The sequence below is a fragment of the Corylus avellana genome, chromosome 3 (assembly GCF_965113065.1).
Source record: "Corylus avellana chromosome 3, dhCorAvel1.hap1.2, whole genome shotgun sequence".
NCBI lineage: Eukaryota > Viridiplantae > Streptophyta > Magnoliopsida > Fagales > Betulaceae > Corylus > Corylus avellana.
Genome location: NC_142492.1, coordinates 19,743,041 through 19,759,617, shown reverse-complemented (window position 1 = coordinate 19,759,617; position 16,577 = coordinate 19,743,041).

Sequence of the window (16,577 nt, the reverse complement as noted above, 5' to 3'; positions counted from 1 at the left end):
TGATTTGGGATGTAATCCTTGTATTTTGATGATGGTTTGATGACCAATATATTTGGTATCTATCTTTTTTGTTATAAGGAATTATGTTTACTCTAGTGTATGAACGTGTGATTGCTTTACTATTACTCTCTATTCTTATAGTCTAGAAGTCTTCCGCTGAGGTCTCTCGCTTATGAGAGGTTGTAATCCTTGAGTCTCGTCCCGTGTGGGATAGGGCTGGGAGACGAACCATAGAGTAAATTACTAGTTAATTGACTTGCTCATCAGGGTCGTTACACCTATGGGGGTCATCAGCGAGCACTCGCTGGGACGCCAAGAATGGGATGATCCCATGAGGCTCGTCCAAGAGGACATTGGGTCCCAAGAAGGGGTGATTGTGACATCCCACATCGCATGGGGATGAGAATATGCTTATAATATACTCACACCCTTCTTGACAACATCTTTTAAAGCTATGATGGTCATAATCCTATCAGAACTCCGTAGATAAACGAGCTTATACGACAATAGTACCATAATGGGTGACCTCTTGAAAGTTTGGTTTGGGGGAGTCAAAAGCGGACAATATTGTATGTCATTAGGGTGGGGTGTTACACTAACTTTCTTCCAATTATTGAATCCATCTATATTGAATACACCCGAGGTAAGATGTTCAGATGTCTTATTAAAGAGAAAGCATGTGATACAAAAGACTGCATCTTTATTAAGTGAATATTCAAACTATGAAGGATATAATTTGAACCACAAAGGTTGAAAGCTATGAGGATTACTTTCTAGTCCAGATCTCGTGTTCTTTTAAAGAGTAGGTTAGTATGAACAAGCTTTAATGTATGGTTGTCAAATTCCATTGATTAACATCATAATCCCATATTTGAAGATGCAATCCATGATCATACTCAAATGAACTAATATCAAATTCATTGATGTCAACTTTTCGAGATCGTTTAGGAGAATTTTTAGAAACTGGGAATCAGAGGTTGGCGATGATGAATCATCAACATCGACTTCTGAATTTTGTGCATTTTTTCTTTTGAAAAAGTCAATTATTGTATTGGTTTTTCAATCATCTAAAAATAAATTTACATGGTCACATTGGAGTGTTTAGAAAAGAAAGAAAATACATGCACAAATTAGCAATGAACGGCTTATACGAAGAACAATAGAATATAATAACTTTCACATGTTAAATTCTCTAATTGGTTGTTTAGACTTCTAATAACCAATTGGTTGTATACTATTTTTTTTCTTAGTTTTTTTTTTTTAAAAGTCAATTAGTTCTTAGGTTTGCAGTGTGACTCGTCTCTCTTATTCATTGATTTGCAATCAACTCCTAACGCATCATGCTCACAAGGCAACTGGAATGGATTCTTCTCCTTGATCAAAGTTGACGTCTTCTGGAAATTGGTTTGCTTATGGTAGGGATTACCGAATTAGTTTGTCTTATAAGATTAGGGGCCAAGTCTTTTATGTTTTAATTGGGTAAGAGCCAAAATTTCTAATGGGTAGAGGCCAAACAAGTTGACAATAAAATTATACCTAATAAAAAAAATTCAAAAAAATAGGGGAGAGAAGGGGGAGCTTGGCCTATACTAGCCACCCCCACCTCCGTCTCTGCTTGTAAAGATTTTGCACATGCAACCTGCTTTGAGCAAATGGATTAAGAGAGTTGCAAAAAGGGGAAGACAACCTGTTACATAAGATGGAAGTGTGGGAATCCATATTTTTGTTGTCAACTTGTTATTAAAATATCTAAAAGGGTTAAGCTTCCTATACTTAGTTACAAACACCAACTATACTGAGAGGTAAGCGCAAGGTGACATATACTAGTGCTACTGCTAAGGATACTCAGTCTCCACTTGTATGGCATGGTTTACGTGTTGCAAGTTTGGGTACGCAACTTTTATTTTTGTCCATTGTTTACTAACATATCTAACTAGCAAAAGATTACTATTGTCATTCACAAACACCGGCAAAAGTAAACATGTATTTATTGTAAACAAAAGAGATGTCGCCTTTATTATTACACCCAAAAATATGGTTTTGGTTTGTAAGAAGATTAGGTGTAATTCCAACTATAATCGCTTATAAATTTTAATGTAGAAAAACTAATGCCTTAATAGGTCATTACTGTCATGTATGGTTTACCCGAGATATTACCCCTTCTTAGCAGGGTTGGCGCTGTCCCAAGGGACCTGTAATACAATGTTGATGCCCCCGCCATTAGACGCTACTATCCATAGCTAGCAGGCCCCCAACTGAGTCCGACCTCGGGTGGCCCACGCTACTAATAATGTACGTCATCTAGTGACCCGCCAATCAAACATGGTTGCGTCAGTCACGAAATAATCATTGATCCAAGGCTCACATAACACAAATTTGACCAAAGAATCAAGTATATATAGTAATCTCATGGCCATTATACCACACGTATTAAGACAGTTGTTAAGACAGTTGCCATTAATAATCATTAATTTACGTCATCTAGTGTACCATGTCATACAATACATCTCATTAATCAGTTATTAAGACAGTTGCCAAGTTGCATAAAAAGTAATTATGCTCATAACATATGCGTGCTGAGTCAGCTAACATATCACATATTTTTTAAGGAAAACAGTCGTAAGTATTTACTCACCTCGTATGCTCGCTTAAATCCTTCGACATCCTAAGTTCTTGCTATAACGAACATAGATCATCGTTATGTGCAATACTAGAGAAGCTACTATATGTAAAGTCTTAATTGAGAAGCATCTAGTTAGGTCATAAAACCCTAATTTCACACATCTTGAATACTGGTTGAATGTTCTGTCACATGATCAAATGTTTGGACTCGAGGTCGAACGTTCAGTCAAAAAGCATGGAACATTTGGTCAGAATGCCAAGTGTTCATGCAAGAATTCTACTTTTAACCCAACACGTAACAAATCTCATCCTAGGCCTCCTAATAGCTCCTTACAACACATTAAGACACATCCTCATGCAAATTTCATTAAATCATGAAGTGGTTTAAAGCATTTAAAAACCTTTGGCTTTTTAAGAGAATCATAGCACAAGCTTAACCATGGTACTGTAAAACTTGCAAAAAGTATGGAATTGTGCTAGTAACATGAAAATTATCTTAATAAGAAGGGCTTACCTCAAAAAGGGCAAGGCAAGGCTCAAATCTCCTCTTTTCTTCTCTAGGGTCTTCTTTCTAGATCTAGAGTTAGTGGAAAATATGGAAGTGAGGGAAATGAGGCGGAAGGGTAGGGTATTTATAGGAGAGGGGGTGATGCATGCTAGACAAGTTGGAGAATGGATTACAATTTCCTTTTAGACTATTGTCGAATGTTCGGTACTACGCTCGAACGTTCAATTTACTATTGCACAGTGGTTCTAGGGTTTTAAAGTGAAAGTTGGTCAATACCTAGTGGTTTTTGATTTGGTCATCGAATGTTTGGTGTGGTCCCTGGTTGAACGTTCACACTAAGGTTAACATTGAGAGTTCGGTGGTCTCTTATTAAACGTTCGGCCAGAGGGAAAATAGGGTTGTTTGGTTATTCTCTTGAAAAAACAAGGGTCTTTAAAACATTGCAAGTGATGTTGGTTCCATAAAAATATTTACCAAAAATATTTAGTTTTCCTTAGTGGCTGAAATTGGGTTTTAAAGTTTTGGGGTATCACAGAACTGGTTGTGACAAATTGTTGTAACTGATTTATTTCAATGTTCTACTAAGTTTAGGGTTTGGTTTACTATAAATACATGTGACGACCCGCTTGATTAATCATGACTAATTTTGTTTTTCTTGAAAATTATGGATAAAGTGAATCGTTCCAATGGCATAGTGATATCATTGTATGCCATGAGGCATTAACCTGGTAGACAATAAAAATTTGTCTCGCAGTGATACATGCATCATAAACTATGAATCATTAGAGTCTATATCATTGTAGCGGAAACTAATCAATAAAAGATATATCATAACACTGACAAAACTGACATGTACATCTATATGAATAAAGTTTACATATAAAAGAATGGCTATACGAAGGTGCCACATACGATACGAGCCATATACAAAATATCATCAATCTAAGCATATACATGAATGTTCTAAAACAAAGGACCAACAACTAGTCTGAAAAAGACCTCCGACACACCATGGCCTCAATCATCATAGTAGCCAAAATACATGGCCACTGGATTCTCATCAAGTGTCTGTGTACCTGCACCAACAACTATTGGGAATTGTGCCCTGAATCCCAATAATTTGAAAGCAATATTGACATTCAAATGTTTGTAATGAATATATATGTCATATTCACTGATTAAATGATTTGAGCATTTAGTATATAAAATGTCTTTTACATGTTTATTATCAAATTCATCATATTTATAATGTATGTGAAAGGTCCTACGATTACATTAAATATGTGTATGGGTGCGAGCAACGCGGTTATCACATAAGGTCTTAGTCTATAATCCTTGTATCCTTAAATATATAAAGTTCGCAGTTAGTAAATGGAATTGGGCATTCCATTTTGCGTAAGACTATTACATATCGAATCTTTGTGATCTGCCTTGATCAAGCGAAGCAGTGGCTTCGGGATTAATGTATAGTGTGTTGAAATCCTAAAGCACTAAACGGACCAATGAGTTGTCTTTTCATGAAGATATTGTCTATTAAAGAAAGACAATAACTCCTCAAAGACTACATAGACTTTGATTCTAAATTATGGGGGAATTGTGGAATCAGATGTTTTATGCAGATTATTTTGATGTATATTAGAGTAAGACCTATCATCGGTTAAACTAAACTCAGTGCATTGGGTAATCATATAAAACATTGTGGGAAAGAGATAAGAAATTTCCGCTTGAGATAGATTTTATGGTTATTATTCTCAGAGTCTCCGGCTGGGGCATTTTGGTTGGCATACCAAAATATATATGTGTTTTGCACAAGTATGAGAATAATGTAAAATCAGTGATTCAAGCATAAATAGGTAGAGAATTAAGTGGCAGTATCCTTAGCCTTAATTATGCTACGGACTATTTCATGGAGGAATCATAAGTAGACATTAACTAAGTCAAAAGAAATAATTGTTTAATCAAAAATATTCATTGGAGTGCAGTCATAATTATTTAGTGGAATTAATTGTGATTAAAATATTGTTGCGTAATAAAAGTTAGGGAGACATGGTTATGAACATATTTAAACAAATAATATTTTTCAAGTTAGGTCACTCACCAAGCTGATGTTATTTAACCATAATAAGACTTTCTTATATGTTGGGCTAAGTGTTTTATTTATTTAAAAGATGGGAAAGATAGATATAATGCAATTGGACTTGGTATAAAACCTAGACGCTCAATGAGCATAAGTGGAAAATATAAGGTCCAATGAACATAAGTGAAAAACATAAGGGTAGAGAAAATTCACTGGGCCTATGTGTTGGAAACAAGGATAAAGGGCTGGGGTAAAACCTAGGCCCAATTCTCCCTAGCCCATGTGGCCAGGGCCTAAGCCATGGCCAAGGCCATGGAGGCTAGGATTAAATCCTAGCCATCCATGGCACTCTCCTAACTACCCTTGGATTTGTTTTTAAAATCCTAGTATCACATTTCTTAAATCTAATTCTCTGCTTCCTTACTAAGCCTGTAAATAGAGAAGAGCATAGGCTATCAAATTACTAATTCATTTTATCAAGTTCTTTTGATAGTTAATTCTCAGAAAATCTCTAAGAATTAATAGTTCTTTGTGTTAATTCACGAAGAACAAAAGTTTAAGATTTGAATAGCCAAGTAAGTGCCCACACTCTCTTGGTTATTATCAGTCATTGGTGAGAAGATCTAGAGGTCTCTAATCCCTGAGATCTATCACGTTCTTGAAGAAAGAAGAACTTATTTTTCGTGTTCTTAAAAAAAGAAGAAATTGTTCTTCGTGTTCTTGAACAAGAAAGAATTTGTTCTTGGAGAAGCAAAAATATTTTTGCCCCAAGCTAGGAGTGGTCGCTAATATCCAAGTAAGTGTTCTTCATTCTAACAATACAATTTTAAATAGCAACTGTTCTTCACATTTTCTTCATAGAGGATTCTTGGCATGAGAATTCAACTTATTGTGCTGCGAAAATTTTGATTTGCAATCCTATTCCCAGCAATAATGTCTAGGGGTGCTTAAACAGTTATAACCGGCGGTTATTGGCTATAACCGCAACCGCCTTAGGCGGTTATCGATTTTTAATAACCGCAACCACCTAGGCGATTAGCAGTTATTCAATCCAACAACCAGCGGTTTTATAACTGCTTTTTTATATGGACTTTTGAGCTTTTTAAGTGTTTTGGGCCTTTACTTAGCCTATTTTTTGGGGCTTATTTTAAGGGTTTAAGGCCAAAATGTTCCAAAAAAAGATGAAAAAAAAAAAAAAAAAAAAAACATGTTTTTTAAGCTGGCCAATGTTTTTGAATAAAGCTTAGCCCAAAATATCACATAATACATTATATATTTCACATACATAGTCATAAATTGCCCAAATTCATTAATCCAAATACAAATGAAACACTAGGCTGAGAGGATGCGCCGCTACGAGACAGAGTGAGTCTGTGACTCTCTGAGACAGTGAGAGTCAAGAGAGTCAAAGACCCTGGCGCCGTGGAATGAGAGAATGACTAAATGAGAATGAGATTGAGAGGCAGAGAAGGAGAATAAGATGAAACCCTTATTCTCCCTCCAAAACGATGCCATTTTGGTGTTTAACACCAAAATAGTGTCGTTTTGGATTTTTATTATATATTTTATTAAAATAAAATATATATATATATATATATATATATATGAAGGCGGTTTGCAGTTATAACCTCCTTACCCTACCCCCTAAAACCACTAACCGCAACTGCCTAGCGGATTTTAATAACATATATATATATATGAAGGCGGTTTGCAGTTATAACCTCCTTACCCTACCCCCTAAAACCACTAACCGCAACTGCCTAGCGGATTTTAATAACCGCCTACCAAAGCGGTTAGCGGTTAGCAGGGTGGTTATAACCACCCCGTTTGAACAGCCCTAAATTAACGTCATCTACGTGTTCATAAAGCAAGTTGCAACCATGCAGTAGATATATGAATCAACGGTCTCAGTAAGTATAGATATTACTCACTTTTCCTTTAAGCCTACCTTCCACCACTACATAAGTTTACAATAACGGTTACTTAGGCATAACCGATAAAGTAAATACCGTAATCTTAGGAGTCATTTAAAAATATGATGTATATGTAGGCTTCGATCTTCTACTCGGAAGATATACATTCAAATCCATCTAATTCATGCGTACTTATATATATATATATATATATATATATATATATAAGTTACGGTATATCTAAGTTATATATATTATAACTTAGATATTCCTATAGGTGTGCATTCATTATTTTGGGTGAACACAAACTCATAAGCGAATCTAGGCAATAAAACATATAAGTGAAAGTCATCATGGTTACATCTGACTATAACATTATATGGTTACATCTCCTGCCATATATGTATATCGATACATCTAGCATAAAACTCATCATAAAGCATCATATGCAACACCGTTCATAACAATATCTATATATTCGGTTACATCTCCCGTCACATATGCATATTATTATGTCTAGCAAAATACCATTTAAAACAAATAATCATCATCATAAAACATTATGACATGCATGCTCATGCTTCTTCATTGCCATGTACATAATTTTGTGTCTTTTTACTTCTACAATGGTGTCCAGTACCATATTAGTATCGCTCTACTTCTATATCGGTACGTAGTACCATATTAGTGCCATTCTTTTTTGACATCAGTACACAGTACCATATTAGTGCCATTATCATTTGACGTTGAGCATAACTAGGATTGTTCTGACAGCGTATGATAATAGGAGAAACTAAGAATTAAAGATTGAAAAAGAAATTCAAGAAGAGGGAAAATAACAAATAGGGAAGAGAAAGACCATAATTGCCCCAAATAAGCAAATAGATAAATAACTCTGAAAGACTTAAATTTAATTGATAGTTTAACCTGAATTGAAAAATAACAAATGCTAGATGCCTTTATATAGGCTAGGCACCTCCTAAATTAACAAGATGCCTTTATATAGGCTAGGCACCTCCTAAATTAACAAGGAAAAGAAAAATCAAACCTAATTGGAAAATGAAAGCAAATTCTAATAGAAAAAGGAAAAAAAAAAATCCTAATGGAAAAGGGAAAACCCAATCCTTATTAGACAAGGAAAATTAAAATATACATGCATAATTAGAATAAAAGTTCTGTCGATTTTCTCATGCATCAATCTTCCCGAGTTGAAAAAGAATTCGTCATCGAATTCAAGTCATTCGCGTCCTCACATTCTGATGGTTCTTGCCTTGATCCTTCGGATGACTAATCAATCCCTTCCATCATTTTCTCTTCAAAAGTAAAAATAATGTAACTTCCCCATATAAATAGCACTCCCTTAATTACCACAAGAAGGTGAGTATCATCTTGAAATTTTTTTACAACAAGTTGAGATAACGCAATCTTCACACCTACTCCACTTATTTTCTCCCTTTCACGTGCCATGAAGATCTCCTAAAAGGGATCAATGATCTCTTTTGTTTTAAACATAATATTCTCATCTACCATATAAAACTGATCAAAACCACCATCATCAAGAGAATTTCATAAAATATTGTCTACCCCAAGAAAATTCACTAAACTGATTTCTTCAACCTCCGAATTAAACCCTTCAAATTTAGGGCTTCATCAAACACGTAATAGTTATTATTTTATTCAATATTAACTACTAAACTTACTTCCTTCAATAAATCCCCTTCATTAGGATAGATGTCATAGATCGGTGGAAAGACCCAATCTACAGAAAAATCTTCCTCCTCCACATGAGATGGATTTGGTAACTGGTGAAAAAGCGGTTGCGGTTAGCGGTTGCGGTTACGAACCGCTAACCGTAACTGCCTAGGCAGTGATTAAATTTCACTAATCGCATCCGCTAGGCGGTTAGTAAATTTCACTAACTGCATCCGCTAGGGGATTAGCGGTTCGTAAACATATAACCGTTCGCTATAACCACTTTTTTCAAAGTTGGGCCTTTGAGCAAATTTTCAGTTTTGGGTTTTTTCTTTTATATACCGGATTTGGCCAAATTGCTCAAATGAGCCCATATTGAAAAATCTAAAATATTTGACCATAAATTTATATTAATTTACATATACTTGTACTTCAAAAAAAAAGAAAAAAGAAGAAGATAATATGATCATATATATATATATATATATATAATGATAATACATTAATACTTCAATTGTGGTTATAAGCAACACATTGTTTAATCCAATGTCAATTACTTCATTTGATATTATATGAACTACATTATCATTATACATGAATATTATGATTAATTATTTGAATTTAATTTGAATTATATGATTAAGTATTGATTTTATACATTTATATTATTCAATATGCGTATATGTATAATTATAATTTATAACATATATGGACTTATAAGTTTATAACATACATTGAAACTAAGTCTCTATGTACTTAATTGTTGTATTAGTGTAAATTTGTATATGTATGAGTTATGTTATATTATATATGCATAATTTATTATTATATAATCATATGATTAATCATTAATTAATCATGTGATATAATCATATAAATTATAATGCTAATACATTAATACTTCAATTGTGGTTATAAGTTAAACATGTTTAATCTAATGCAAATTACTTAATTTGATATTATACGAATCACATTATCATTGTAAATGAATAATATGAATTATATGATTAAGTATTTGAATTGTCATTGAATCATATGATTAAATATTTGATCGTATACATTTATATTATTCAATATGCATATATGGGTAATTATAATTTATAACATATATGGACTTATAAGTTTATAATATACATTGGAACTAAGTGTCTAGGTAGTTAATTGTTATATTAGTATGAATTTGTATACTTATGGCTTATGTTATATTATATATGTATCATTTATTATTATATAATCATATGATTTAATCATTAATTGATCATATGATATAATCATATAATTATAATGATAATACATTAATACTTAAATTGTGATTTAATGATATATTTTTTTTGACATGTTCGCACAAAAGGGGAGAAGGAGGATTCAAACTAATGACTTCCGCTTCATGAGGCATGGTTCACGGCCGATTGATCATATTATATGTATAATAATAATAATAATAATAATTATTATTATTATTATTTAATAAAAGCGGTTAGTGGTTAGCAAACTCAATAGCCACTAGCTGTATCCGCCTAGGCGATTAACTTTTTTTACTAACCACTTTTAAGGCGGTTAGCGGTTAGTGGGTGATTAATAACCGCCCACCTTTTCACCCCCGAGATTTGGTAGATGAACTTGTGACTTACTAACAATAGTCAAGGATGTGAGAGTACCAGAAATTTCTGGAAGCTCAACTCTGAATCCTAAGTCTTCATGCCACTCATCCCGAGCACGCTGTTCCCGAACCCAAATAGGCTTGTGATACGGGTTTTCGAAATTGGATTCTGAATTGTGATCATCAATATCGCAATACGTCTCCAAGTGTTGGGCCTCTAGACGCTGGGTTAACTCCGCAACCTGCCTATGCAAATCTTCAGTCATCACGTCTTGTATACTACGCTTATGGTAAGAGACTTCCTCATTCAAAACCTGTCCATGTCGACCACGACACCAGTCATGGAAAATTAATAAAAAAACTCATCTAAAAATGATGTAGGACGATATTTACCTATATTTTCGGTAAAAAAGAAAATAAGGAAAATATCAATAATAATATTAGATGAGCGCCGCTTGATCAGAATTTTATTAATTCTTAGACAATGGAAGTACAAAAGGAAAGATTGTCACGATTTCCACTGATTGTTAATTTTATATTAGGATTTTATTTTATTTTATTAGAACTTTATTTTTCTTTCCTTATTAGGATTAGGTTTACTATTGCTACTATGATTATTTTTACTTTCCTACTAGGATTAGATTTACTTTTTCTATTAGGATTATATTTACTTTTTCTACTAGAAGTAGGTTTACTTTCTCTACAAGTATTTCTCTTCTATAAATAGGCTAGCCTATTATGTAAAAAAAACTAATTGAATTATTATCAAATCAGAGAATTATCTCTTAAATAGTCTGTGGAGTTTATCTTTTTTTAGCTTGCGGGCTTGTTTTTATCTTTTTGGGTCGCAGACGAAGACGCTTCTCCCTGCAGAATCAAAGACGCTGCTCTTTGATTAGTTACCTTAATCTTCCGCTACGTCAGTTAGTATCAGAGCAGGTTTTATCCTGATCATGGCCAATCAGCGCAACAGTGACAAACTTCCCCAACAACACCGCTTGTAGGGGAGGAGCTCTTTAAAGAGCCAAATTCATGGGGTATCCGAGCCGGCATTATCCGGATTCGATGGCCAACTTATACTACAACAACAACTTCTATAACGATGCTGTTCGTGAGAGAGATGTTGTTTCGATTAGATTTACTTTCTCTACTAGAAGTAGGTTTACTTTCTCTACAAGTATTTATCTTCTATAAATAGGCTAGCTTATTATGTAAAAAAAATACTAATCGAATTATTATCAAATCAGAACATTCTTTCTCAAATACTCTGCGGAATTTTATCTTTCTTTTAGTCTGCGAGCTTGTTTTTATCTTTTTGGGTAGAAGACGAAGATGCTTCTCCTTGCAGAATCAAAGACGCTGCTCTTTGATTAGTTTACCTTAGTCTTCCGCTACGTCAATTGGTATCAGAGCAGGCTTTATCCTGATTATGGCCAATCAGCGCAACGGTGACAAACTTCTCCAAGAACATCGCATGTAGGGGAGGGACCTTTTCGAGAGCCAAATTCATGGGGTATTCGAGCCGGCGTTATTCGGATTCGATGACCAACTTATACTACAACAACAACAACTTCTATAACGACGCCGTTCGTGAGAGAGATGTTGTTTCGAGATCCGACTACCAGCGATACATTAAGTGATCAAAGGCTCCTTTAAGAGCCGAATTCCAAGAGTTTTGGCAGACAACGCAAATGATGCAACAGGAGGTCGCCAATTGTGCGAGTCGTTTGAATGCAGGCAGATGCGTGCCCATTGGAATTACAGAGACACCCGGGAGTACCAGATGAATATCGATCTTCCTTCATTCGATGGTTATCTTCACATTGAAGATTACCTTGACTCGATAATGGAGGTAGAAAGATTCTTTGAGTACATGTGTATTCCAGAAGAAAAGAAGGTGAAGTTGGTGGCCTATAAGCTCAAAGGTGGAGCATTCACTTGGTGGGAATGGTTGAAGCTCTCTCGATCTAGGGAAGGGAAAAGACCCGTTACATCTGGGCCCAAGATGAAGCGGTTACTCAATGCCCGGTTCCTAGATGACTATGGGATCCGAAGGGAACCTGTTCGGTATCCCTATGTTGACCGATTCCGTGAGGATGACATAAGCCACTTTCGTCATGTCCATAATCATCTTCATAACTCTCCAAATAGGCCCTTTGCCTATGAAGAGAATTTTAATTATGGTGAAGAAGTTGTGGCAGATGTTAAGTTGGTTGAAGAAGTGGAGTTGCCGTCAGAGAAAACATTTGTGCAGCCACCATCATTGATTCCAATGACTACGTCAATGGAGGAACAGCTACCGCCTCCTCCACTACAAGTGCAATCTCCTCCACCACAGGTGCAACTCACCACGATCACCACAAAAATTGGCGATCCTTTGGAAGATAACGGTGAAGTTGAAGATGACGTCCATGAAGATATCGTTAATTTTTATGGAAAAGGACGAAAATGAGAAAACATGTCTTGGTGAAATCTATGTAGATATCTCCAACTATATTTCTACGGAGGAGTTGCGCCTGCCATGTCCCAAAGAAAACTCGGGGATGAGTTTTTTTAAAGTGAGGGTGTCTGATGTAGGACGATATTTACCTATATTTTCGGTAAAAAAGAAAATAAGGAAAATATCAATAATAATATTGGAGGAGCGCCGCTTGATCAGAATTTTATCCATTCTTAGACAATGGAAGTACAAAAGGAAAGATTGTCACGATTCTCGCTGATTGTTAATTTTATATTAGGATTTTATTATAATGTTATGGGGAAACTTCACTTACCCCCTATACTTTCGCGCTTTTTGCAGACACCCCCCATTGTTCAAAAACTCTCACTTTGGTGTATCAAACTTTCGTTTTGTTCCAAATACCCCCCTACCGTTAGCTTTTGCAGTTAAATGAAACGGTAGATTTAGTAAAAGACCTTTATACCCCTAAATTTTTTAAAAATTCCAAATTTACCATTATTTATAAATAAAAAATTATTATTATAATTATTATATTAAAAAATAATAAAAAAATATATAAAAAAGTGACCCACCAGGGGTCACTTTGTGACCCACCAGCAGGTCACAAGTGACCCCCGGTCACTATTTTTATTTTATTTTTCTTAAATATATATAATAATAATAATATGACCCGTGGGTCATAATACGGGTGGGTTAGATCCACCTGTAAACCCACGGGTCATGATTTAAAAAAAAAAAAAATTTAATAAAAAATAAGGGCAAAATTGAAATTTCACACCCCTCCGTTAGGATTTCATAGAAAATCCTAACGGAAGGGGCAAAGTGAAAGGAAACGAAAGTTGGATACATCAAAACGAGAGTTTTTGAACAATGTGGGGGTGTCTGCAAAAAGCGCTAAAGTATAGGGGGTAAGTGAAGTTTCCCATAATTTTCTTTTCCTTTCCTTATTAGGATTAGGTTTACTATTGTTACTATGATTATGTTTACTTTTCTACTATGATTATATTTACTTTCTCTATTAGGATTAGATTTACTTTCTTTACTAGAAGTAGGTTTACTTTCTCCACAAGTATTTCTCTTCTATAAGTAGGCAAGCTTATTATGTAAAAAAAACTAATTGAATTATTATCAAATCAGAGAATTATCTCTCAAATACTCTGTGGAGATTATCTTTTTTTTAGCCTGGAGGCTTGTTTTTATCTTTTTGGGTAAAAGACGAAGACGCTTCTTCCTGCAGAATCAAAGACGCCGCTCTTTGATTAGTTACCTCAGTCTTCCACTACGTCACAATAAGCTCTGATACCAACTAACGCCGGGCAGAACTAAAATTGTTCTCACTGCGTATGATAACAACAAAAACTAAGAATTAAATATTGAAAATGGAATTCAGGAAGAGAGAAAATAACAAATAAGGAAGAGAAATACCCTAATTGCCCCAAATAAGCGAATAGATAAATAATTCTGAAAGACTTAAATTTAATTGATAGTTCATACTGAATTGAAAAATAACAAAGATTAGATGACTTTATATAGGCTAGGCACCTCCTAAATTAATAAGAAAAAAGAAAACCAAACCCAATTGGAAAAAGGAAAGCAAATCCTAATAGAAAAGGGAAAACAAAATCCTAATAGAAAAGGAAAAACCCAATCCTTATTAAAAAACACACATGCATAGTTAAATTAAAAGTTTTGTTGATTTTTTCTTACATCATCATTGTATCATTCATGTGATGCTCATGCTTATGCCATCAAATCCTTAAACTCATATACTGATCATAACACATATTATTGAAGTCATTGATTCATATCATAAATAAATCATGCAAAACGTCAAAATACTCTTAACTAACATAACTCATCATATCCCCAAGAGGTAACTCAATCGGCTAGGATCACGCCTAATGAAGCGGTGGTCACTAGTTCGAATCCCCCTCCCCCTTCTTATGTGGACATGTCAAAAAAAAAAAAAAAAAAAAACATAACTCATCATAATAAATCTCAAACATATTAAAGCTCATATAAATCATCCATAAACATTCACCAAATAATCTTATAAAACCTTATCAATTCATCAAAATATCACAAATCAGGTTTTATATAAAATGACGTTGGCTTGAAGTTAAATAACTATATCTTGCTTTGAGCACATTTTGAAAACGTTTATTTTGCTCAGTAAGTAAAAATACTTACTACGTTCGCTTGGCAAACTCGGTGAACCTCGACTCAACTTGCAATGTACCTATGCATTTACATAATAAATACATAGCTAGGCTTTATTCTAGGCTTAAATAACTCGAACTTACAGAGATACTTGAACTACACAAGTCCCTCACTCTACAAGGTAACCCATAGCATTCTAGGGTTTCCATTTGACATCACTTTAGCTTACAATACTAACCTATAAAGAATCTCTAGGGTTAGACACTCAAAGCGACCAAACTCAACACTTAGACAAAAACTAGGGTTTTGGGTGTTACCTTGATTTCTTGTGAATCCAGAGTTTTTGAACCACAAGATTGCAACCCGTTGTTCTAAGATGGTATAGAAGTTCTCTAAATACAAAAACCCCAAAGAAATTTGAGAGATTAAACAAAATCCCTAGATATCTAACTCAAATCAATAAAACTTAAGGTTTATGGATTTACCTTAAACCAATCAGTGAAAACGTTGATCTAACACCAAGAAATGCATCCTCGGGGTTAGATTTGGCTTTAGAAGTCTCTACAAGTCAATACCTAAGGTTTGGGTACAAACCCTATGAGAGAGAAGAGAGAAATTTCACAGAAGATGAAGAAAAAGAGAGAAATGATTTTCTTTCATGTGTTGGGTATTTATACCAATGCGGCTCATTTGGACGAGGGGAACCTCGTTTGAATGAGATAAGTGAGCTCGGCTGCAACTCGTTCGGACGAGGTTGCAAACGAGGCGCTCTATGCAAACCACTGTTACTCCTCGTCCGAAGTGCATTCGAACAAGATTGCAAACGAGACTCTGTGACAGTACCTTGTCTGCAGAGTGTTCAGCTGACATTGCAGACGAAGCTCTCTATGATACCCCGTTTGCAGTGCATCCATATGATATTGCTGATGAGGCAATCTGGATTGGATTTTCAGCATCTTCCACTAGGACTTTCAATCTAACTTTTTTAACTTAACAAGTTCCACTAAAACTTAACTAACTTCTAACTAATTTTCTTGGGCGTTACAATACATGTTATGGGTGACCTAAGAATGCAGCCTTGATGTTATTTTGATTGATTCTCAATGGAAAACACTTTGGGGGTGGTTTTCTTTCTATCCTACCTTGGAGTCATTGATAGAATATTAGTGTTGAGAAGAGTTATGATTTTGTTGTTGTTTGTTTTTGTGTTCCCACTACAACACTTGCATGAGTTGGTATCAGAGCCAAGTTTATTTTTTCAATGGCACCATGAGGACACAAAAGGGGAGACCATTTTACATATTTGAATGATGTGCACGAGTGCGAAAAAGACAACATGAAAGGACCAATTGGCAGTTCATTTGCAGCATATGGAGTTGCAATTTGTTGGTATGTTCAGCGAATGGAAGCACTACTGAGCAATTTTTCGGTATGGGTGGTCCAAATTGTCCCTTCTGTCAACCAAATCTGCGTGATGTAGAGGAGGAAGACAAGTCTAGCTTTGATGGCGAACTTATCAACGTTTTTATGAAGTGCAAAGTACG